The 23,448-nt window shown below is 46.4% G+C and overlaps 1 protein-coding gene and 1 pseudogene across 3 annotated transcripts in view; one reads left to right on the top strand and one right to left on the bottom strand.

Moving 5' to 3' along the window:
* Positions 1–19,680, bottom strand: part of CAB39L (calcium binding protein 39 like) — a 117,351-nt gene extending 97,671 nt beyond the window's left edge. The window contains exon 1 of one of the 3 annotated variants that reach the window (XM_056562063.1): positions 19,528–19,680. The gene's annotated coding sequence lies outside the window, so the exon portion shown is untranslated. Of the gene's footprint in view, positions 1–11,813; positions 11,831–19,527 lie in introns of those variants that run through there. The other 2 variants (XM_056562064.1, XM_056562066.1) reach the window with 2 other exon arrangements.
* Positions 15,292–15,463, top strand: LOC130359968 (U2 spliceosomal RNA; annotated as a pseudogene).
* Positions 19,681–23,448: the final 3,768 nt, after the last annotated feature.

Raw genomic sequence — 23,448 nt, 5'->3', positions numbered from 1 at the left:
GCCTAGTCCACAGGATGGCTCCCCATCACATGCCTAGTCCACAGGATGGCTCCCCATCACATGCCTAGTCCACAGGATGGCTCCCCATCACATGCCTAGTCCACAGGATGGCTCCCCATCACATGCCTAGTCCACAGGATGGCTCCCCATCACATTCCTAGTCCCCAGGATGGCTCCCCATCACATTCCTAGTCTCCAGGATGGCTCCCCATCACATTCCTAGTCTCCAGGATGGCTCCCCATCACATTCCTAGTCTCCAGGATGGCTCCCCATCACATTCCTAGTCCCCAGGATGGCTCCCCATCACATGCCTAGTCCACAGGATGGCTCCCCATCACATGCCTAGTCCACAGGATGGCTCCCCATCACATGCCTAGTCCACAGGATGGCTCCCCATCACATGCCTAGTCCACAGGATGGCTCCCCATCACATGCCTAGTCCACAGGATGGCTCCCCATCACATGCCTAGTCCCCAGGATAGCTCCCCATCACGGCTCCTTGTCACATTCCTAGACTCTAGAATGATTCTCTATCACATTGCTAGTCCCCAGGATGGCTCTGCATTACATTCCTAAAATGTGAAAGTTGAAATTGAAAGTTTTCCCTCTGACCTTTCCAGCACATGTGTCAATTTATAACTCCACCCACTAATTTGTAGGAGCCATTTTGTCAGTGTATATAAGGATGCACTTTATGTATGCCAATCTGAGGAAGAGGGATTTTACTGTATTGTATTTTATTTGTAGCGTCAATAAACCAAACTGATACTTTTAAAAATATCCATGCCTCCTGAACGTTCTTCTGGAAACTCCAGCCTGACCAGCACCACATCCAGTGGACTTTTCTCTTCTTGCGGATAGTCCCTAGTAGGGCTGCACGATATATCGCAATCCGCAATTGAATTGCGGCTTGTGATATAGCGATTTCAGGCCGTCGCAAAATTTAGTGATTACTTATTCCAGGGAGGCCGGGCCCCGCAGCAAGGGAGCCGAATTTCATGTGAAACACTGCAGCCACCGATCCTGGCTCCCAGTCCCGGAGGTGGCTGTATGCTCAGCCTCCGTGCAACACGGCCTGGCCTCCCCGACGTGAGTCTCACTGTTCCTCCTCCCAGCAGTGGAGAGCGCTGTCCGGAATTAACCATTTAGACGCTACGATCAAAGTTGATTGCGGCTCTAAAATGCTAAGTGGAGCTGATCGGGACACCCACGGTAAAACCTTGATCAGCTGAGAGGACGGACAGAGGTTCCCTACCTGTCTCCGACTCGTCCGATTGGCGCTCCAATAATGCAGGCAACCTTAGCAGCCAGTAGTAATGGAGTGCCGATAACACTGATCAGTGCTGTGCTATAGACTCCTATGGCACAGCACTTATAAGTGTCTGCAATCACAAGATTGCAAGAAATATTCCCCAGTGTGTCTCCAGCTGTTGCAAAACTACAACTCCCAGCATGCCTTTGGCTGTCTGGGCATGCTGGGACGTTTAGTATTGCAACAACTGGAGACACACAATTGTAAAAAAAAAAAAAAAGTAATAAATGTGAATAAGCCCCCCCCCCCCTAATAAAAGTTTAAGAGTAGGGTCATATTTTACGCTGCAGATCCACCGGTGACCTGATCGTTAATGTGCCTTCAGCTGTACACCCCTGCTCATAGGGGCAATCCGCCGCTCCGAGCAGTCACACAGGGGCCTGCGAACGCCAACAATGTCTGAGTACACTGCGCATGGTTACTCGCATGGTGATTCACCCTGTGTGACTGCTTGGAGCGGTGGATTGCAGCTACGAGCAGGAGGGAACAGCTGAAGGCACACTAAAGGTCAGGTCACCGGGGAATACACAGTATATACCTTCAGAATAAAGAGAACGTGTCATTTTCACTGAAAAATGCACTGCGTAGAATGAACCCCCCCACCCACAAAAGTTGTTAAATTTGCTTCCCCCCCCCCTAATTTTTTCAGAGTAAAATGAGTGATGTCATTAAAGTACAATCGGTGGCGCAAAAAAAAAATAAATAAAAAAAAAAAGCCTCATATCAAAATTGAAAGCATTATGGCTATTAGAAAGCAAGGAGGAAAAAATAAACCCCACTTCCCGATCCTTAAGGGAAGTCACATATTCCCAGTGCTCCCCCCAGTCAATGAACAGGAAATTGGGGGGTGGCTATATGAAATAAGGTTATTGGACATGACATTGGGGGGGGGGGGGGATTTCACCATTTGTTTAATATATCGCAATCGCTAATTTTTCCCTAGTCCCCAGCATGACTCCCCATCACATTCCTAGTCCCCAGCATGGCTCTCCATCATATTCCTAGTTCCCAGCATGACTCCCTATCACACTCCTTGTCCCCAGCATTACTCCCCATCACATTCCTAGTCTCCAGCATGACTCCCCATCACATTCCTAGTCCCTGGCATGGCTCCCCATCACATTCCTAGTCCCCAGCATGACTACCCATCACATTCCTAGTCCCCAGCATGGGTCCCCATCACATTCCTAATCCCTAGCATGTCTACCCATCACATTCCTAGTCTCCAGGGTGGCTGCCCATCACATTCCTAGTCCCTGACATGACTCCCCATCACATTCCTAGTCCTTGGCATGGCTCCCCATCACATTCCTAGTCCCCAGCATGACTATCCATCACATTCCTAGTCTCCTGGGTGGCTCCCCATCATATTCCTAGTCCCCATCATGGCTCCGCATCACATTACCAGTCCCCAGCATGGCTCCTTCTCTCATGGCTCATCAACCCAGTGCATTATGATGTAGGAGCCTTCCTCCTCCTATCCAATAATGGTAGCTGGAAATGTTCCTCCTCCTTCGTTATTAGCTCCAATGATACAGCATGATGCTAACAGCATCTCTCCCTTGATGTCCAAGTATAAACAAGAAGTACCCAAGCACTCACCTCCCCACCTTTACAGCTGCTGTTCTGAAGCTCACCAGGTCCCAACAGTCCCCAACTTTCTTCATACAAGGGAAATGCCCCCTCAGCCTATATCTATATATTTAAAAATAAACTACAATTCTTTAATGTAAGCTCTACTCTTATATGTAAAAGGACATTAGCATTTTTATTCCCCTTATCTCCTAAGTGCTGTAGTAATATCAATATTAAAGGGGTTATCCAGGAAAAAAACTTTTTTTTATATATCAACTGGCTCCAGAAGGTTAAACAGATTTGTAAATTACTTCTATTAAAAAATCTTAATCCTTTCAGTACTTATGAGCCTCTGAAGTTAAGGTTGTTCTTTTCTGTCTAAGTGCTCTCTGATGACACGTGTCTCGGGAACTGTCCAGTTTAGAAGAGGTTTGCTATGGGGATTTACTTCTAAACTGGGCGATTCCCGAGACAGGTGTCATCAGAGAGCACTTTGACAGAAAAGAACAACCTTAACTTCAGAGGCTCATAAGTACTGAAAGGATTAAGATTTTTTAATAGAAGTAATTTACAAATCTGTTTAACTTTCTGGAGCCAGTTGATATATATATATATAAAAAAGTTTTTTCCTGGATAACCCCTTTAATGCACCTAATAATTCCTAGTAAGGTTCCTAATCTGTCTCTCCTTAAAGATTGCATTCTCATTCCATAGCTTGGGGTGCCCTGATCACACACCTTTTACAGTTTCTTGATACGCGCACCCATTTCTTTGAGATATGAGAGTTTATTAGTTTATCTGACAATTTAGGGAATTGTAAGATAAGTGTGAAAGATAAGTGTGAACTTTATTTTAATAATGGAAGTGATGGGATGGGTGGGGTTACAGTCTTGGGGGGTATTAGGCATACACGCCCCCTTATATACAATATCCACACCCCTAACTGTATATTCCCACCCATCACCTGATATTTGCTCCCATTTTTAATATCAAGTTCACACCCTTATATCTCAGGAATGGAAGCTTATGAAGAAACTGTAGAAAGGTGTATGACCGGGACACCCCAAGATATTTAGGCTGTGTTCATAAGGTCCTTTTTAATCTCTTGGTCTGAGAGGGTACCAGTCATTGGACACCGATATATACATAGGCACTATATATATAGATATATATATATATATTCAGATAAACAGATTTGTGACCAAAGCATTATAGCTACCAACCACCACGGATGACTTACGGCCCTACCAGGATACATGTACAGAGGCCTGGTCAACTAATGTGCAACACAAGATGTTGCAATGGGGACAAGGAAATAGAACTTTATTACAGGGATTAAAGTGATTGGCATACTGGGGTAGGCATGAGGGCACATGTCATGGGTATTGGTCCCCTCGTACTCCGTTGAAAAACATTTTTTTTTTTTAAATCCACTGGTGCCACAAAGTTAAACAGATTTGTAAATTAAGTGTATGAGAAGAAACCGCACTCACCCGTAATTCTTCGTGCAGGATACAAATTTATTCCAAAAAAGTGACAAAAATGTCCATAGAACACAGTAGCTGCAGGTCGGCTACGACTCTCAGGAGGTGGTCTGACGAAACGGGCTGAGACCCGTGAAACAGCTGTCACACCTGATGGAACGCTCCTGAGAGTCCTAGCCGACCTGCAGCTACTGTGTTCTATGGACATTTTTGTCACTTCTTTGGAATAAATTTGTATCCTGCACGAAGAAATACGGGTGAGTGCGGTTTCTTCTCATACACTTATATTGGAAAAGCGATGCGTGCACCTTCACCAGCACCCCCGTATATTGCAGATACCATAGCAGATACCAACTAACTGCGTTTACCAGCCACCCACTAGCAGTGCCGGAAATCTCTCTCTCACCTGATATATCAGATTTGTAAAGTACTTCTTCTTAATAATCTTAATCCTTCCTGTATTAATCAGTTGCTATATACTACAGTTGAAGTTGTATTTTGTTCTGGAGTTCTTTCCAGTCTTACCACAGCTGAGGCCGTTTCACGTAAAACAACGCTTCTTCCGGCCTCCGAAGGAGGCCGGAAGAAGCGCCATTTGACGTGAAACGGACATTGCCTTGTCCCCACACCTTATCCACTCTCCCCAATCCTTGTGTATGCGCGTCTGAAGTGTATGCGAATTTGCCATGCCTTCCTGATTAAACCATTGGTGAGTTGCCGTGTCTTTTCTTATCTCCAGTACTCATCACTCAGAGTCAGAAAGGCTGCCTGGGTCAGAGTATTTCCTGATAATATTTAAATGGGTATTCCAGGAATTTTTTGTTTGTTTGACTATGCTACAGGGGCTATAAAGTTCATAATATAGTGTCTGTACCTGTGTGTGACGGTTTTCTCACAATTCTTCTGTGATTTTCACCCCAATATTTATTTTTACCAGCATACAAAATGACTGTTGTCTCAGATTTTTCCCAGCTTGCAATGCGGCCGAGACCTGACTCACTAGTCAGCTGATGACAGGGAGCCTGTCTGCTTCAATGGGTGGAGCGATCGCTTGGTGGGAAAGAGATCAATCTGCAACTAATGCAACAGCTGTAGGCACCCTGATTGAAAACCACAGGTCTTTGAATGGATGCAGCTCATTTATGTTTCAATGGGTGGGGTGGCTGATGTGTGGGAGGGAGGAAAATGGAATTGTGGGATTTTTAGTCAAAAAAAGAAAAGTCAAACAGGAAATACCAGTTCACAAACAACTAGCCACAGTGTTATGGTAATCTCACGACATAGCCATTTAGCCCCAAGACAAGCAGATCCTTCCTAAGCATGTCCATTACTGTCTGCCAGGTACATACTTAAAGGAGAACTGCAGAATATAAAAATTGTAGCCCATACTGCCGGCAGTAAAAAAATAACGATGTATATACCTTCCTCGCTCCCCCGGTGCCTCCGGTAACCGGCTCTGGTCTCCGCCGTGATCCTCTTCCTGGTTGCCGGTGGTCGGATGAATCATACTGTGCTCAGCCAATCACGGGCCGCAGCGAAGTCAGACTCGGCCGGCGATAGGCTGAAAACGCTTCAGGACACAAAATTCTTCACTACACCGGCAACTGCTGCCGGGGCCGAAAACGTCACACTGCCACTCAGCCTATCGCCGGCCGAGTCGAGACTTCACTGCGGCCGGTGATTGGCTGAGCGTAGTATGATTCATCCGACCTTAGGCAACTAGGAAGTGGATCACGGCGGAGGCCCCGGGGGAGCGGAGGAAGGTATGTACATCTTTATTTTTTTACTCCGGCACTATGGGTGACAATTTTTATGTTCTGGAGTTCTCCTTTAAAATCACCTTATGGTGGATAACCCCTTTAATAGAATAAAATAAGAGTAGTAGACATAGCTAAACATGCAGGTGACAGTGTGGTGGTCACTTTTCTGCATACCCTTGGACTACTGATGCAGATTTCGATGCAGCAGATGGGGCCAATCCATGTCCTGGCAAACGGGAAATGCACAAAGACCCGTGTCAATGAGCGGCAGATTTCGGCATAGAAATGATGTGGATTCTGTGCAGAAATCAGCCTGAAAATTCCATCTTGTGAACTGGGCCCTATTCTGAAGCGAACCTCCCCCTTGTTCCCACAAGTCTATTAATACCTTTCTAATCTTCATGTGGGACATGTAATAATCTTTCCACATTTTGATGTAAAAATGAAAACACTGTCTCTTTGTTCAGAAGCCTTCACCTCCGTCACGACATAAGGCAGGTAATACAATGTCACATTATTGGAAAGAACGGTCACTGCAGTGAATTTACAAGGAAAAATAATGGAGCGCTTATACTCGGAAATAGAGAGAACCTGTCAGCAACACAAGCTGCTTTAGTGGTGAACGTCAGTGAGATTCCCACCGAACAACTGATGGGGGGGGGGGGGTACCTAGGCTCTGTTCACATTGGGTTTTTGCTTAAAGGGTACCTCTCATCAAAAAAACTTTTGATATATTATAGATTAATGTATGCAGAATAACTTTACAATTGCATGTTATTAAAAAATATGCTTCTTTCTATTTAATTTTCCACTTTGAAGAAATGACCACTAGGGGTCTCCCTACCAGTCCTGGCAGCAAGCATTTCAGACTCATGCTGGAGTCCTAAACACTACGAGCTGCCAGTCTGCTTTGTTCACAAAGCAGAACACTTAGAGCTGCTAGCTTGCTTTGTTCACAGCCTGTTTGGCTGTGAACAAAGCAGGCTGACAGCTCTGAGTGTTTAGGACTCCAGCATGAGTCAGAAATGCTTGCTGACAGGACTGATCGGGAAAAATACAATAGAAAGAAGCATATTTTTCATTAACATGCTATTGGAAAGTTATTCAACATTCATTAATCTAAAATATATGAAAAGTTAATTTGATGAGAGGTACCCTTTATGTTTGGCTCATATGTTGGAAAAACCTCCAAACGCAAATCCCCATACAGTTACATATGTCACCCGTAGGCTCCTGTAATAAAAAACTTTGTAATAGTTAAAAAAAAAAACACATGCAGAATAGGAGTTATAATAATAATAAAAACCCTGGTACTCACCCCTAAATTCACCACCAGAAGTGTTGCGATGACGTTGCATACATTGTGCACATGAAACTGCAGCCAATATCTGGCCTCAAGGGTCACTCCTATATGTCCAGCACATGACCGGCTGCAGTCCCATGTGTACAGGACATCATCTGTGCTGACACAGCCTTTGTGTTTTATATCCATATAAAGCAGAGGGTATATTCAAACCACATTATTGTTGTCCGTTTACCCTGCAGCGGTGGTCTCCAAACTGTGGCCCTCCTGATGCTGCAAAACAACAACTCCCAGCATGCCTGGACGGTCCACAATTTGAAGACCACTGTCCTGAAGCATAATCAGTATCCTATTGACTTACATTATAATAAAAACAAAGAAACAAACAAACCAGATTGTAATATATACTTTTTTTTTTTTTTTTAAGATAAGTGTAGTCCGGCACCATGTGAGCAGGTAAAACCTGTGACTTTATTGGAGCAAGTACAACATCTTACAAGGCAGAGCGTAGTTGTCTACACGTTTTGGGCAGGTGTACCCTTAGTCATGGCAATGCCCTTAGGCCTGCCCAAAACGTGTAGACAACTACGCTCTGCCTTGTAAGATGTTGTACTTGCTCCAATAAAGTCACAGGTTTTACCTGCTCACATGGTGCCGGACTACACCTTTATTTATTGGTGTTTGTGACGGGGAACGCCACCCATCAGTCTGTGCACAGCTGTGGAAGGGAGGATTCTACCGGTCTTATCTGGTTGTGGGGTCATTTTTTTTTTTGGGGGGGTCGTAAACAATGGCGTAGTTGTAATGGAAACAGTTGATTTAAAAAAAAAATTATATTCGTTTTCCACTGGAGTACCTCTTTAACACAAACTTCTCTCCTGTTGATTTGGACATGAAGCTTCTAACCCCCTCATTAGATATCCATTCAAAATAAAGGCACCTCTGCTTTCTACAACCAAAGGTACCAATATTTGGAGGATTACCATCAAGGGGGGAGGACCATAATCCAAAGTTTTAAGTTTTTTAATTCGTAATTCAACTCGGGGCTAGGTGGCTGTGTAGCGTTTTAGCTTGTCGAAATGTTATGGCCGGTTTCTTAGGAATCAATGTTTTCATATAGGGTCCATTAATAGAACCGGCCAGTGCCTGGATAAGATCTTCCCAATATTCTCAGAGTTATAATTTGTAATAAAAAAAAAATTTCCTCTCAGAAATGGTTCCTTCTTTAAGTGTTTGTATTTCTATTTTCAGTTCTATTTTACTTAATGATCCAATTTTTTTTGTTGTAGTTTACTTTATTAAAAGCATCTTTTAAAACTTTTTTAGGATACCATTTGTCATTAAAACGTTCACGCAGTATATTAGACTGTATTTTAAAATCAACGTCGGAACTGCAGTTTTTCCTCACTCGCTGATAATGGCCGTATGGTATCGGTACTTGCCATCATGGGAACCATGAAATTCAGTACTATAAGGGCTCATTCACACTACGGAAATATTCCTGGCGGAGATTTAATCTGTAGTGGCTGCCGACAGAAGTAGCCGGTGCTAGGACCGTTACAATAGACATCAAAGCATTTCGGAGAGCATTCTGCCGAAAGAGCGCCAAAAGAATGGGGTCCGGAATTTCGGCAGAGGAAATTCTGTAGGGTAAATGGTGCAGCAGAATCCCATTAAAGGGGTATTCCAGGAAAAAACTTTTTTATATATATATCAACTGGCTCCAGAAAGTTAAACAGATTTGTAAATTACTTCTATTAAAAAATCTTAATCCTTTCAGTACTTAAGAGCTGCTGAAGTTGAGTTGCTCTTTTCTGTCTAAGTGCTCTCTGATGACACGTGTCTCGGGAAACGACCAGTTTAGAAGCAAATCTCCATAGCAAACCTCCTCTACTCTGTGCAGTTCCCGAGACAAGCAGAGATGTCAGCAGAGAGCACTGTTGCCAGACAGAAAACAACAACTCAACGTCAGCAGCTGATAATTATTGAAAGGATTAAGATTTTTTAATAGAAGTAATTTACAATTCTGTTTAACTTTCTGGAGCCAGTTGATCTAAAAAAAAAAAAAGTTTTTTCCTGGAATACCCCTTTAAAAGCAATGGGATGCTGTAGCACAGTATTCTTTTCAGAAAATAAGTAGTGTGAACAAGCTCTTAAAGGGGTATTCCAGGCCAAAACTTTTTTATATATATATATCTCTATCTCAACTGGCTCCGGAAAGATAAACAGATTTGTAAATTACTTCTATTAAAAAATCTTAATCCTTCCAATAGTTATTAGCTTCTGAAGTTGAGTTGTTGTTTTCTGTCTAACTGCTCTCTGATGACTCACGTCCCGGGAGCTGTGCAGCTCCTATGGGGATATTCTCCCACCATGCACAGCTCCCGGGACGTGATATCATCATTGAGCAGTTAGATAGAAAACATCAGAAGCTAATAACTATTGGAAGGATTAAGATTTTTTAATAGAAGTAATTTACAAATCTGTTTAACTTTCCGGAGCCAGTTGATATTGATATATATATATATATATATATATATATATATATATATATAAAAAAGGATTTGCCTGGAATACCCCTTTAAAGACAACAGTATAGCTGCAGTAAGGATCCATACGCTGAATATGCATTTCTAGCAGCTGTCATGAGATCTGAGCTTCTACATCAGTGTTTCAGAACCAGGGTGCCTCCAGCTGTTGTAAAATTACAACTCCCAGCATGCCCGGACAGCCAACGGCTGTCCGGGCATGCTGGGAGTTGTAGTTTTGCAACAGCTGGAGGCACCCTGGTTGGGAAACCCTGTTCTACATCAAGAAGAAGGATACAGTCCTCACACAAGTAAACAGAAGACCAGCTTCATCCTACCTGCTGCCTGACAGGAAATTTTACCCAAAAGAGGAGGTAGGGGACAAGTGCCCAATTACAGGCCCCACTCATATAACCTTATGCTGTCATAGACCTCACTCAATGGTCGTATTGATTCCTCATTACATGAATGCTTTTGCATGAATGTTCCTATAGTGCTCAGAATTAGAACGGTTACACTGGGGCCGACTTACGTGTCAGCCGTACAAAGCCGTTTCTTCATTCACACACAGTCTGTCCAGTCAAAGACCGATATGAGTCAGTGGGTGTGGATATAAAAGAAAAGCAAGAATGGGGAGAACAATAAAGCTGAAATAACTCTGTGCGGCGTCATTGAACCCAAAATGCTGTTGCGTCATAAGGACGGTGAAATGTACAAATACTAGGTCATAAGCCCCACCGCTGCGCAAGTGGGCACACCAGGGGTCGTCTCGTGAAGCTTAATAGGTCTACATCGATGCATTATGTGAAATGAACAGATATAGGATAGCAATTTATCATTGGGTTTTTACCCTGTTTTTGGGTGGTTAACTGTTGCAAATTTTTGTGGAATGGGTTAAATCGCGACATTTTTGCACAAGTCATTTGGACATGAAGTTGGCATTTTGCAGCGGTCAGGGATTAATCAACTGCGACAACTGTGATCATTTTTGAGCAAACACTTAGGGCAGTGTTTCCCAACCAGGGTGCCTCCAGCTGTTGCAAAACTACAACTCCCAGCATGCCCGGACAGCTGTTGGCTGTCCGGGCATGCTGGGAGTTGTAGTTTTGCAACAGCTGGAGGAACACTGGTTGGGAAACACTGACCTAGGGGGAGATTTATCAAAAACTGTGTAGAGGAAGAGTGGTGCAGTTGCCCATGGCAACCAGAAGAAGCCGCTGCAGAAGAAGCCACTGCAGATCAATGATTTAAAGCGGGCGCTTTAAATCAATGAACTGCAGCGGCTTTTGCGGGGCCAGAGACCGCCGCCGCCCGCTTCTCTCCCCCTGCCTGTCCTGGGGTCCTCCCTAGTCCAACCACTGCTGCTGCCCCATTAACTCCCCCATCCCCGTTTTTTAATAATTACCTGTTCCCAGGGTCCGCGCTACTTCTGGCTCCGGCGGCGTCCTGAGCTGTCACTATGCGCACTGACGGTGACGTTGCTTGTGGACGTCACTCGTCATTGAGCTGTGCAGAAGTAGCGCGGACCCCGGGAACAGGTAATTATAAAACCGGGGATGGGGGACGCAATAGGGCGGTGGTGGTCTCTGGCCGGAGCGGGGGGACGGGTCATTATCAGCATATCGGCAAGGTAATTGCTGATACCGATAATGTCCAAAATCGTAAATATCGGCCGATAATATCGGCAAAACCGCTAATCGGTCGATCCCTAATTGGTTGCCATGGGCAACTGCACCACTCTTCCTCTACACAGGTTTTGATAAATCTCCCCCTTAATTTTTTGCACACAATCGCACCCATAGAAACTTTTCTTCCTCTAAGCTGCTTTGCTATTTATGAAGAACACGCACCTCTTTCATAAATTTGGAAAAAGAAACATGAAGGAAGTACTGGCTTAGTTAGTCTCTGCTGTATACATAAGCAAGGGAGATTGTGGGGAAGTGTGGGCTTTGTTGCATGGCAACAGCAGGGTCAGAGTTCAATAAGGAAACCAGGAAGTGATCAGATCTATGGCGGAGAAGTTAGTTATTTTCTTAAAAACAGCAAATTCGTATTCCTTCACATTAATCTTCCACTTTATACCGGCCCTTGTCCCTATGATCTATACAAGGAGAAAACAGGAAGCTGAACAGTGTTCAGCCTCCTGTACAGCCACGACAATGCTAAAGCATGAAAAAGTGAGTAACCTTCTGAATCCCAGGTATGACGGATTAACCCCTACACTGCCTTAGGCCACCAGGGTTTTGGTCATTAACCCTTCCTTTACCCTAGGCCACCACGGATACTGGCATTAACCTTTGCTGCGCCCTAGACTAGACACTGACATTAACCGTTCTCTCCGCTGGACCACCAGGGGTGCAGATATTAACTAGTAATGAGAAGTATAAGTTCATCCTTTCTATTTCTCATTCCTTTTGAATACACTTCTGGGTTTGACTGGGTTTTCCAAAAAACGCTGAAAAGCAGAAGAAAACCTGTGTGGAAACCTAGCCGTAAAGGAGTACTCTGGCGCGCACTTTTTTCCTTTTATCCCGCCCGGGCTGCAAAATAAAAGAAAACACACTTTCTCTTACCTGCCAACGAGCCCCCGGAGCTCCGGTACACTACGGTACAGGTGTTCGGTCCCCGGGATGTATTCTTCTTACTTCCTGTTAGCCCGGCACGTCACACGGAGCTTCAGCCTATCACTGGCCGAGGCGGGACATCGCTGCGGCCGGTGATAGGTTGAAGCTCTGTGTGACGTGCCGGGCTAACAGGAAGTAACAAGAATACATCCCGGGGACCGAACACCTGTACCGGAGCTCCGGGGGCTCGTTGGCAGGTAAGAGAAAGTGTGTTTTGTTTTATTTTGCAGCCCGGACGGGATAAAAGGAAAAAAGTGCGCGCCGGAGTACTCCTTTAACCTGTTGGGGACGGAGGGCGTACCTGCACGCCCTCCGCCCACTCCCTTTCTATAACACGGGGCCACGCCGTGTCCAGCCTCTAGCAACTGCCGGCACCAGTGGCTAATAGCATGTGGCGCTATTAACCCTTTAGACGCCGCATCTAAAGTGAAAGTAAACTAATGCCGGTTAGCTCAGAGGGCTGTTCGGGATTGCCGCGAACAGCTGGAGGACAGCAGGAGGGTCCCCTACCTTCCTCCTCACTGTCCGATCGCCGAATGACTGCTCAGTGCCTGAGATAATCATTGATCAATGGTTTCCTATGGGAAACCATTGATCATTGTAAAAGATCAGTGTGTGCATTGTTCTAGCCCCTTTATGGGAGCTATAACACTGCAAAAAAAAGTGGGAAAAAAAGTGAATAAACATAATTTAACCCCTTCCCTAATAAAAGCTTGAATCACCCCCTTTTCCCCCAAAAAAACAGTGTAAATAAAAATAAACATATATGTGATATCGCCGCGTGAAGAAATGTCCAAATTATAAAAATATATCGTTAATTAAACGGCATGGTCAATGACGTATTCGCAATAAAAAAAAAAACAAAGTCCAAAATATCGTATTTTTGATCACTTTTTATATAATGAAAAAATGAATAAAAAGCGATCAAAAAGTCCGATCAATAAAAAAATGGTACCGCTAAAATTTCAGATCATGGACAAAGCCTTGCTCTGGCGAAACGCGTCGGAGGTGCGGTGGGTGACTGGGGAACAACACAGGGGCTTCCACCTTAATCCCATTAGGTCCATCCCATGGCCTTTAGGGCCTGAGCTGATTGTTGCTGCTTTAATATATTCTTTGCACTTCTAGCATAACACACATTACCTGCACCTTATTATATACCACTTTTTGCACACTTGTGCTGCACACATTCCCTCTTTGGAGGTTGCTGCTACATATACTTGCACTTTACATGACTATATATTTACTGTATGTCAGTATACCTCCACTGTATGACTTTTTCATATTTCTGTCTGTTACCATTTCATTTTTTGCTTTGTATTTGTACCTATGCCCCCTCCTTCCCTGGTCCCCCATCAAATTGCCTGTGTCCATGCCATCGGTGTGTTTTTTTATACTTCTCCTGTTTTGTGTATACTGATAAATCAATTAAATAAAATATAGTTATTTTACTATTGGTCCCCTCTTTGCAGTGGTTTCCTTGTTATATATGTTACATAAAAACTTCAGATCATGGCGCAAAAAATTTGCCCTCATACCGCCCCGTACGCGGAAAAATAAAAAAGTTATAGGGGTCAGAAGATGACATTTAAACATATACATTTTCCTACATGTACGTGCAGCTCAAAGAGGTGGGTGCCGAATGCAAGATTGCTGGGGTCCCCAGCGGTCAGACATCTTAGGGCCAGAGTACCCCTTTAACAAACTTCTGACATGTCAAAGTGACATTGACACAGCAAAAGTTTGTTAAAATGATATGTACACTTTAAAGGGGTTATCTGGGCACCAAAAATAGTGCCTCTCGGCTCTATATCACCCAGGATCCTGGCAGTGACCCTTTTTCTGTTATTGACTAACTGGGATACTGCCATTAACCCCTTCACTGCAGCAGTTCACAAGAGCTGCAGGCATCACCCATTCTCTGTCCTAGATCCCAGGCATGTTACCATAATCTTATTAACTACCCGAACTAAACGCAGCTATCACTTTGGCGCTATATACGGTAAGATTTGCTACCGTTGTGGATCACCCAGTCGGTTGCATAATAGTTACTTGCGTGTAACTAGTTTACATTCATCATTTAAGGGGTATTCCAGGAATGTTTTTATTTGACTATGCTACAGGAGCTGTAAAGTTAGTGTAGTTCATAATATAGTGTCTGTACCTGTGTTTGATGGTGGTCTCACAATTCTTATGTGATCTTTGCCCTGATGTTTATTTTTAACAGAATAAATAAGTGCTGTCTCAGGCTTTTCCCAGGTTGTGGAGCAGCCTGAGACATTACATCACTAGTCATGGGTTCAGAGGGAGCCTGTCTGCTTCAATGGGTGGATCGACCGCTAGGTGGGAGGGATAAAAGTGACCTCACACTTACAAACAATGGATCCTGGGACTTGTAGTTCAGCAGTAAATAGCCTTTTCCAAGTGCATGATGGTGTTGTGCTCACAGTACAACACAAAAAGGTGAGCGTACCCTGTTGAATTATAGAATACACTCCATATAGGAATAACGGCACACTTTTTTCTCTGGTTTTTCTTTTTATACCACAAAAAGAAAGCAGCAGCATTATGGTGGACTCCCAATACAGCCATTTAGCCCCAAGACATGCCCAGATCCTTCCTAAGAATGTCCATTATTGTCTTGTAGGTCAGTACTAAAGTCACCTTATGGCGGATAACCCCTTTAACTGCTGTAATGGTGCGTCCAGCCTCTCTGCCTTTTGGCTAAGATCAAGTGTAGTATCTGTTCTTATTAGTGGTCTAGTCCCCCCTGCCATTGATGTAGGATGGATGCTGCATGGAGGAGCAGGTGTACCGGGGCGTTCCGGGGATGGTGCCACAACACCAGCTCAACGGCTGCCCTGATGTGACCTATTTCCTCCGGGTCTCGCAATGAGGTTGGGGGGTGTAGAGCTGAGGTACTTTGTGCCTCGGGGAGTGGTGACCCTGAGGTGCCGAAACTCACTGGGTGTTTTAGCTCACTGAGTGAACGCACTGCACCACACACTCTTCACCCTTGGTATCCCGGCCTTCTGGCTTCGGATCAGGGACATTTTTTTAAAGATCCGGCCGGATGACCGGGCAGTATATCTGCACTCATTCACTTTTTTTTTTTTTTTTTTTGCACTGTGCCACTTTTACATTTGTTTGTACACAGGATTTGTCAGGGTGCGGTAGCCCTTCTGGGTGTCCCTCCTGGCGGTCTAGGGGAGGTGTGTGTGGCCATTCGGTTCCTCACCTCCCTGCAACCCCTGGGCATCTTGGCTTCGGTCAAGATGCCAACAGTATACGGCTGATACCCTGGTTAATGCCTAGGTTGAAGTCAGGTGCATTTGTGGCCCCTTAGTAGCTTCGGCGAAAAGGGGCATCTAACCTGGATCCTTGCAGGTGCCTTTTGGCCCGGAGGTGAAGGGTAGGTTTGTTGGGGGGCCTCTCTCCAGTTGGAGAAGGGCTTAGCGATAGACTGCATCCTTTGTGCATGTTTTTTTTAAGTGTGACACGTTTGCACTTTTTCTTGCACTTTGGGTGATAGAGAGCACTTGCCTCTTAAAAAAATAAAATGATGCGTCTGGGTGCATGAACTCTCCCAGATGTCGTAAAGTGTCCAGGCAAACATTCAGACTCCATAATTATAGGGTATGATAATAAAAAGAGGAGCGTTGTGATGATAAACACCTATGTTACGGTCTGTCTAAGCAGGTTAGTGTGCACTATAGAGGACTACAGTGTGTGTCACGGGCACAGAGCGAGCGCTGATAACACAATGGTGTCACTTGGCCGGATGCCCAGATAACATTGTGTAGAGCACAGGAAGGACCAAAGCTTAGTAACCCTATCATTAGAAACATCACATGCCGCTCTATGTAAATACACACAATGACACAGACAATATTAAGTTATAACAATGATGCATCACATCCATACAGTACGGGCGTCACTCTTCCCCTATTGTCCATTTGGGAAGATCCATTTTCAGAAAACTGTATTAGAGAATGTAAGTTAAAGGGGGTTAAAGGGGGTTAAAGGGGTATTCTCGTCTCACACAGCAATGCCATAATGCTGGGATATTCCATCGGTGAGGATCCCACCTCTGGCGCCCCCAACAATAGTGAGAAATGAGAGTGGCAGTGGGGTAGCACTGCATCCTCCCGGGTTAAATGGACACTCCATGGATATAAGGCAGGGCTTCCCAACCAGGGTGCCTCCAGCTGGTGCACAACCAAAACTAGTTGTATTTTGCAAAAGCTGGAGACACTCTGGTTGGGAAACACCAATCTAAGGTGTGAATTGATTAAGAAGGTACACACATCAGTACCCCATCAGGTCACACACATCTGTACCCCCATCAGTATGTCACGCACACATCTGTATCCCCATCAGTATGTCACGCACACATCTGTACCCCACCAGTATGTCACGCACACATCTGTATCCCCATCAGTATGTCACGCACACATCTGTACCCCCATCAGTATGTCACGCACACATCTATATCCCCATCAGTATGTCACGCACACATCTGTATCCCCATCAGTATGTCACGCACACATCTGTATCCCCATCAGTATGTCACGCACACATCTGTACCCCCATCAGTATGTCACGCACACATCTGTACCCCCATCAGTATGTCACGCACACATCTATATCCCCATCAGTATGTCACGCACACATCTGTATCCCCATCAGTATGTCACGCACACATCTGTATCCCCATCAGTATGTCACGCACACATCTGTATCCCCATCAGTATGTCACGCACACATCTGTATCCCCATCAGTATGTCACGCACACATCTGTACCCCCATCAGTATGTCACGCACACATCTGTACCCCCATCAGTATGTCACGCACACATCTGTACCCCCATCAGTATGTCACGCACACATCTGTATCCCCATCAGTATGTCCCGCACACATCTGTATCCCCCATCAGTATGTCCCGCGCACATCTGTATCCCCCATCAGTATGTCCCGCGCACATCTGTACCCCCATCAGTATGTCACGCGCACATCTGTACCCCCATCAGTATGTCACGCACACATCTGTACCCCATCAGTATGTCACGCACACATCTGTACCCCATCAGTATGTCACGCACACCTGTACCCCCCATCAGTATGTCACACACACACACACACATCTGTACCCCCCATCAGTATGTCACACACACATCTGTACCCCCATCAGTATGTCACACACACATCTGTACCCCCATCAGTATGTCACACACACATCTGTACCCCCATCAGTATGTCACACACACATCTGTACCCCCATCAGTATGTCACACACATCTGAACCCCCATCAGTATGTCACACACACATCTGTACCCCCATCAGTATGTCTCACACACACACACCTGTACCCCCATCAGTATGTCACACACACACACACACACACACACCTGTACCCCCATCAGTATGTCACACACATCTGTACCCCCATCAGTATGTCACACACACACACACACATCTGTACCCCCATCAGTATGCCACACACACACATCTGTATCCCCATCAGTATGTCACACACATCTGAACCCCCATCAGTATGTCACACACATCTGAACCCCCATCAGTATGTCACACACACATCTGTACCCCCATCAGTATGTCACACACACACACACACACACACACACACATCTGTACCCCCATCAGTATGTCACACACACACATCTGTACCCCATCAGTATGTCACACACACATCTGTACCCCCATCAGTATGTCCCGCACACATCTGTACCCCCATCAGTATGTCCCGCACACACATCTGTACCCCCATCAGTATGTCCCGCACACACATCTGTACCCCCATCAGTATGTCACACACATCTGTACCCCCATCAGTGTGTCACACACACACACATCTGTACCCCATCAGTATGTCACACACATCTGTACCCCCATCAGTATGTCACACACACACATCTGTACCCCCATCAGTATGTCACACACATCTGTACCCCCATCAGTATGCCACACACACACATCTGTACCCCCATCAGTATGTCACACACACACACATCTGTACCCCCATCAGTATGTCACACACACACACACACACACACACACACACACCTGTACCCCCATCAGTATGTCACACACACACACACACACATCTGTACCCCCATCAGTATGTCACACACACACACACATCTCTACCCCCATCAGTATGTATCACACACACACACACATACATATCTGTACCCCCATCAGTATGTCACACACACACACACACATCTGTACCCCCATCAGTATGTCACACACACACACACACACACATCTGTACCCCCATCAGTATGTCACACACACACACACACACATCTGTACCCCCATCAGTATGTCACACACACACACACACATCTGTACCCCCATCAGTATGTCACACACACACACACACACACACATCTGTACCCCCATCAGTATGTCACACACACACACACACACATCTGTACCCCCATCAGTATGTCACACACACACACACACACATCTGTACCCCCATCAGTATGTCTCACACTCACACACACATCTGTACCCCCATCAGTATGTCACACACGCACACATCTGTACCCCCATCAGTATGCCACACACATCTATGTCTATGCTATGTCCTTTATGTTCCCCCCACAATAGTGTAGTCGCCCCTTGACTCTGTAGCCACACCCACTGTACAACTACAACATGATTGGCTATGACAGCTCTCCAACTGCTGTGGAACTACATCTCCCAAAATGCCCCGTCGCAACAAGCCTCCCTCAGGGTAAGCTGGGACTTGTAGTTCCACAGAAGCCTGGTAGTTGTCACCTCCGGTGTATAAAGCATCACACTCCGAGAATCGGGTTCAGGAGGCCTGATGCCGTCAGCCCGACCCCAGCACAAGCAAAAGTCACATGACACCCGCCAGACAACCGTATAAATACGGGCTACAGACCTGTCCGTGTCCACCGCGCACTCCGGGCTCCCACCTCTAGTGTCAGGAAGAGCTGGCGCTTCCGTACTGGGCTGCCCAGCAAATGACACTGCGCCGCTACCATGGCAACAGCCATGAGTGACAGGGAGAAGGGCGGGGCGAAAGGGGCGGGGCCATCGCGTTTGTAAACACAAGAACGCCAGAGAAAACTTTATTGACATGTGAGTTCATTCTAGTGGGAGTATGCCCGGAGCACGTGACCGGGTGTGACAGCGCGGTTATCTACCCTCACCTAAGATGGCGCCGAGTCGGGCGGTGTGTCTGCTGCAGTGTGATTGGCTGCAATAACCCCAGGCTGATGTGCGGGGTCCCACACTGATGCGAAGCGGGCACCGTAATGTCACTGTAAGTGGAAGCTCATAGTATAGAGCAGTGTTTCCCAACCAGGGTGCCTCAAGCTGCTGCAAAACTACAATTCCCAGTGGGCATGCTGGGAGTTGTAGTTTTGCAACAGTTGGAGGCACGCTGGTTGGCAAACACTGGTATAGAGGCTGCGGGTGATCCACATACTGCTGGAAGGCAGAGGACATTTTATCTGTGTGTCCTGGTATTGATGCCACTGCACCCCAATAGGGCACTGATGCTACACCGCCGTGGGGCACTGATGCTACACCGCCGTGGGGCACTGATGCTACACCGCCGTGGGGCACTGATGCTACACCGCCGTGGGGCACTGATGCTACACCGCCGTGGGGCACTGATGCTACACCGCCAGGGTGCCTCAAGCTGCGGCAAAACTACAACTCCCAGTGGGCACCGCCTGGGGGGGGGGGGGGGAAATAATACTACACTGCCTGGGGGGGAGGGGGGTAATAATACTACACCGCCAGGGGGGGGGGGGGGGGGGGGAAATAATACTACACCACCTGGGGGGAAATAATACTACACTGCCTGGGGGGGTAATAATACTACACCGCCAGGGGGGGGGGGGAAATAATACTACACCACCTGGGGGGAAATAATACTACACCGCCAGGGGGGGGGGGGGGGGGGAATAATACTACACCGGGGGGGGGGGGGGGAATAATACTACACCGGGGGGGGGGGGGGGGGGAATAATACTACACCGGGGGGGGGGGGGGGAATAATACTACACCGCCGGGGGGGGATAATACTACACCGCCTGGGGGGGGAATAATAATACTACACCACCCGGGGGGAATGATACTACACCGCCGTGGGGCACTGATGCTACACCGCCAGGGTGCCTCAAGCTGCGGCAAAACTACAACTCCCAGTGGGCACCGCCTGGGGGGGGGGGGGGGAAATAATACTACACTGCCTGGGGGGGAGGGGGGTAATAATACTACACCGCCAGGGGGGGGGGGGGGGGGGGGAAATAATACTACACCACCTGGGGGGAAATAATACTACACTGCCTGGGGGGGTAATAATACTACACCGCCAGGGGGGGGGGGGAAATAATACTACACCACCTGGGGGGAAATAATACTACACCGCCAGGGGGGGGGGGGGGGGGAATAATACTACACCGGGGGGGGGGGGGGGGAATAATACTACACCGGGGGGGGGGGGGGGGGAATAATACTACACCGCCGGGGGGGGATAATACTACACCGCCTGGGGGGGGAATAATAATACTACACCACCCGGGGGGAATGATACTACACTGCCGTGGGGCACTAATGCTACACCACCATGGGGTACTAATACTACACCGCCATGGAGGAATAATACTAAACCACCTAGGGGGAATAATACCTCACCGCCTTAGAGGACTAATACTACACTTCTGTGGGGCACTAATACTACACCGCCATTGGGGACTAATACTACACCACCATAGAGGACTAATACTACACCGCCATAGAGGACTAATACTACACCGCCATAGGGCAATAATACTACACCGCCATAGGGCAATAATACTACACCGCCATAGGGCAATAATACTACACCGCCATAGGGCAATAATACTACAACGCCATAGAGGACTAATACTACACCGCCATAGAGGACTAATACTACACCTCCATGGGGCACTAAAACTGTACCAAGAGTGCAGGGTGATTCAGAAAGGATGGTACACTGTAAAGGACTGTAGTTAAAGGGGAAACTGACATCCGGTTCAGCCCCACTAAACCCAATACCCGGATTAAAATGAGGTATCACTTACCCGGATCTGCGGCCCAGTGCCAGAAATACCCATTGTATTCCCTCAATTGCTAATCTTTTAATGGCTGGCTTTGCGCAATAGAGGCACAACCCGGCATCCCTACCTCCATCCCCTCTGCACAGATATGCCCGCCCACCTCATAAATATTCATAGAACTCCTTTGCCTATGTGAGGTGGGTGGGCATATCGGAGCAGAGGGGACAGAGGCAGGTATGTCGGTTCTCTATTGCACAAAGCCAGCCATTTCCATGTTAACAATTGTATATCTCCCGAACAGGACTGGAGATGGAGTGATACCTTATTGTGATGCGGTTCACCCGCATTATAACCCCGTGTATAGGGTTTAGTGTGGGTGAACCCCACAACCATATAAATATGATCTTCCAAAATGGACAACAGGGGTCCATTAAACTCACCGGTGTCCACATGATTCTTTCCAGCCCAAATTCCATCTTCCTGGTGCTCTCATTCACCTATTCTGTACTGCTGCCACACGGTCTGCTCTGCATGAGGGCTAAGGGGGGAGATTTATCAAAACCTGTGTAGAGGAAGAGTTGCCCATAGCAACCAATCAGATAACCTTTTTTTCTTTTTTCGCAGGTCTCTTTAATCCCTTAACGACCACAGATGTAATTGTACGTCCTGGTGCAGAGGTACTTCGTGCACCAGGAGTGGTGCGCCTTCATGCACTGCAGGTCCCGGCCGGGCAATCGCGCTGATGTCCGGCATTAACCCCTCAGATGACATGATCAATACAGATTACAGCATCTGTGGCAATGCATGTGTTTAAATGGGTGATCGGATCCAAAATGTCCAAAATTGCTGCTTTTTTGTCACATTTTAAATAACTTTTTAAATAAAAAGTGATTTAAAAGTTTCATATAAGCAAATGTGAAAAAAAAGTACGGAAAAATGAAAGTTATAGGTGCTCAAAATACTGATTTTGTAAAAAAATAAAAGTTTATTTTTTAAAGCAGTACAACAATAGAAAAGTATGTAAAGATGGGGATCATTTTAATCATATTGACCCCACAGAATAAAGAAAACATGTCATGTTGTAAAGTGTACAGTGTAAAAACGAAACTCTCCAAAATTGGCTAAATTGTGGTTTTCATTTAAATTTCCTCACTAAATAAATATTTTTTGGGGTTCGACGTACATTTTTTGGTAAAATGAGGTGTCGTTACAAAGTACAATTGGTCATGCAAAAATCAAGCCCTCATATGGGTCTGTGGATGGAAATATAAGAGATGCGTTTTAGGTGAGGAGATAAAAACGAAAACGCAAAAATAAAATTGCCCTGGTCCTTAAAGGGGTACTCCGCCCCTAGACATCTTATCCCCTATCCAAAGGATAGGGGATAAGATGTCAGATCGCTGGGGTCCCGCTGCTGGGGACCCCCGGGATCGCTGCTGCAGCACCCCGCTATCATTACTGCGCAGAGCGAGATCGCTCTGCACGTGATGACGGGCAATACAGGGGCCGGAGCATCGTTACGTCACGGCTCCGCCCCTCGTGACATCACGGCCCGCCCCATCAATACAAGTCTTTGGGAGGGGGCGTAGCGGTCATCACGCCCCCTGCCATAGACTTGCATTAAGAGGACGGGCCGTGATGTCATGAGGGGCGGAGCCATGACGTCACGCTGCTCCGGCCCCTGTCTCGCCCGTCAATACGCACAGAGCGAACTCGCTCTGCGCAGTCATGATGGTGGGGTGCCGCAGCGGCGATCCCCGGGGTCCCCA

The sequence above is a fragment of the Hyla sarda genome, chromosome 2 (genome assembly GCF_029499605.1).
Source record: "Hyla sarda isolate aHylSar1 chromosome 2, aHylSar1.hap1, whole genome shotgun sequence".
NCBI classification, from domain to species: Eukaryota; Metazoa; Chordata; class Amphibia; order Anura; family Hylidae; genus Hyla; species Hyla sarda.
This window is presented reverse-complemented; position numbering and strand designations above follow the sequence as displayed.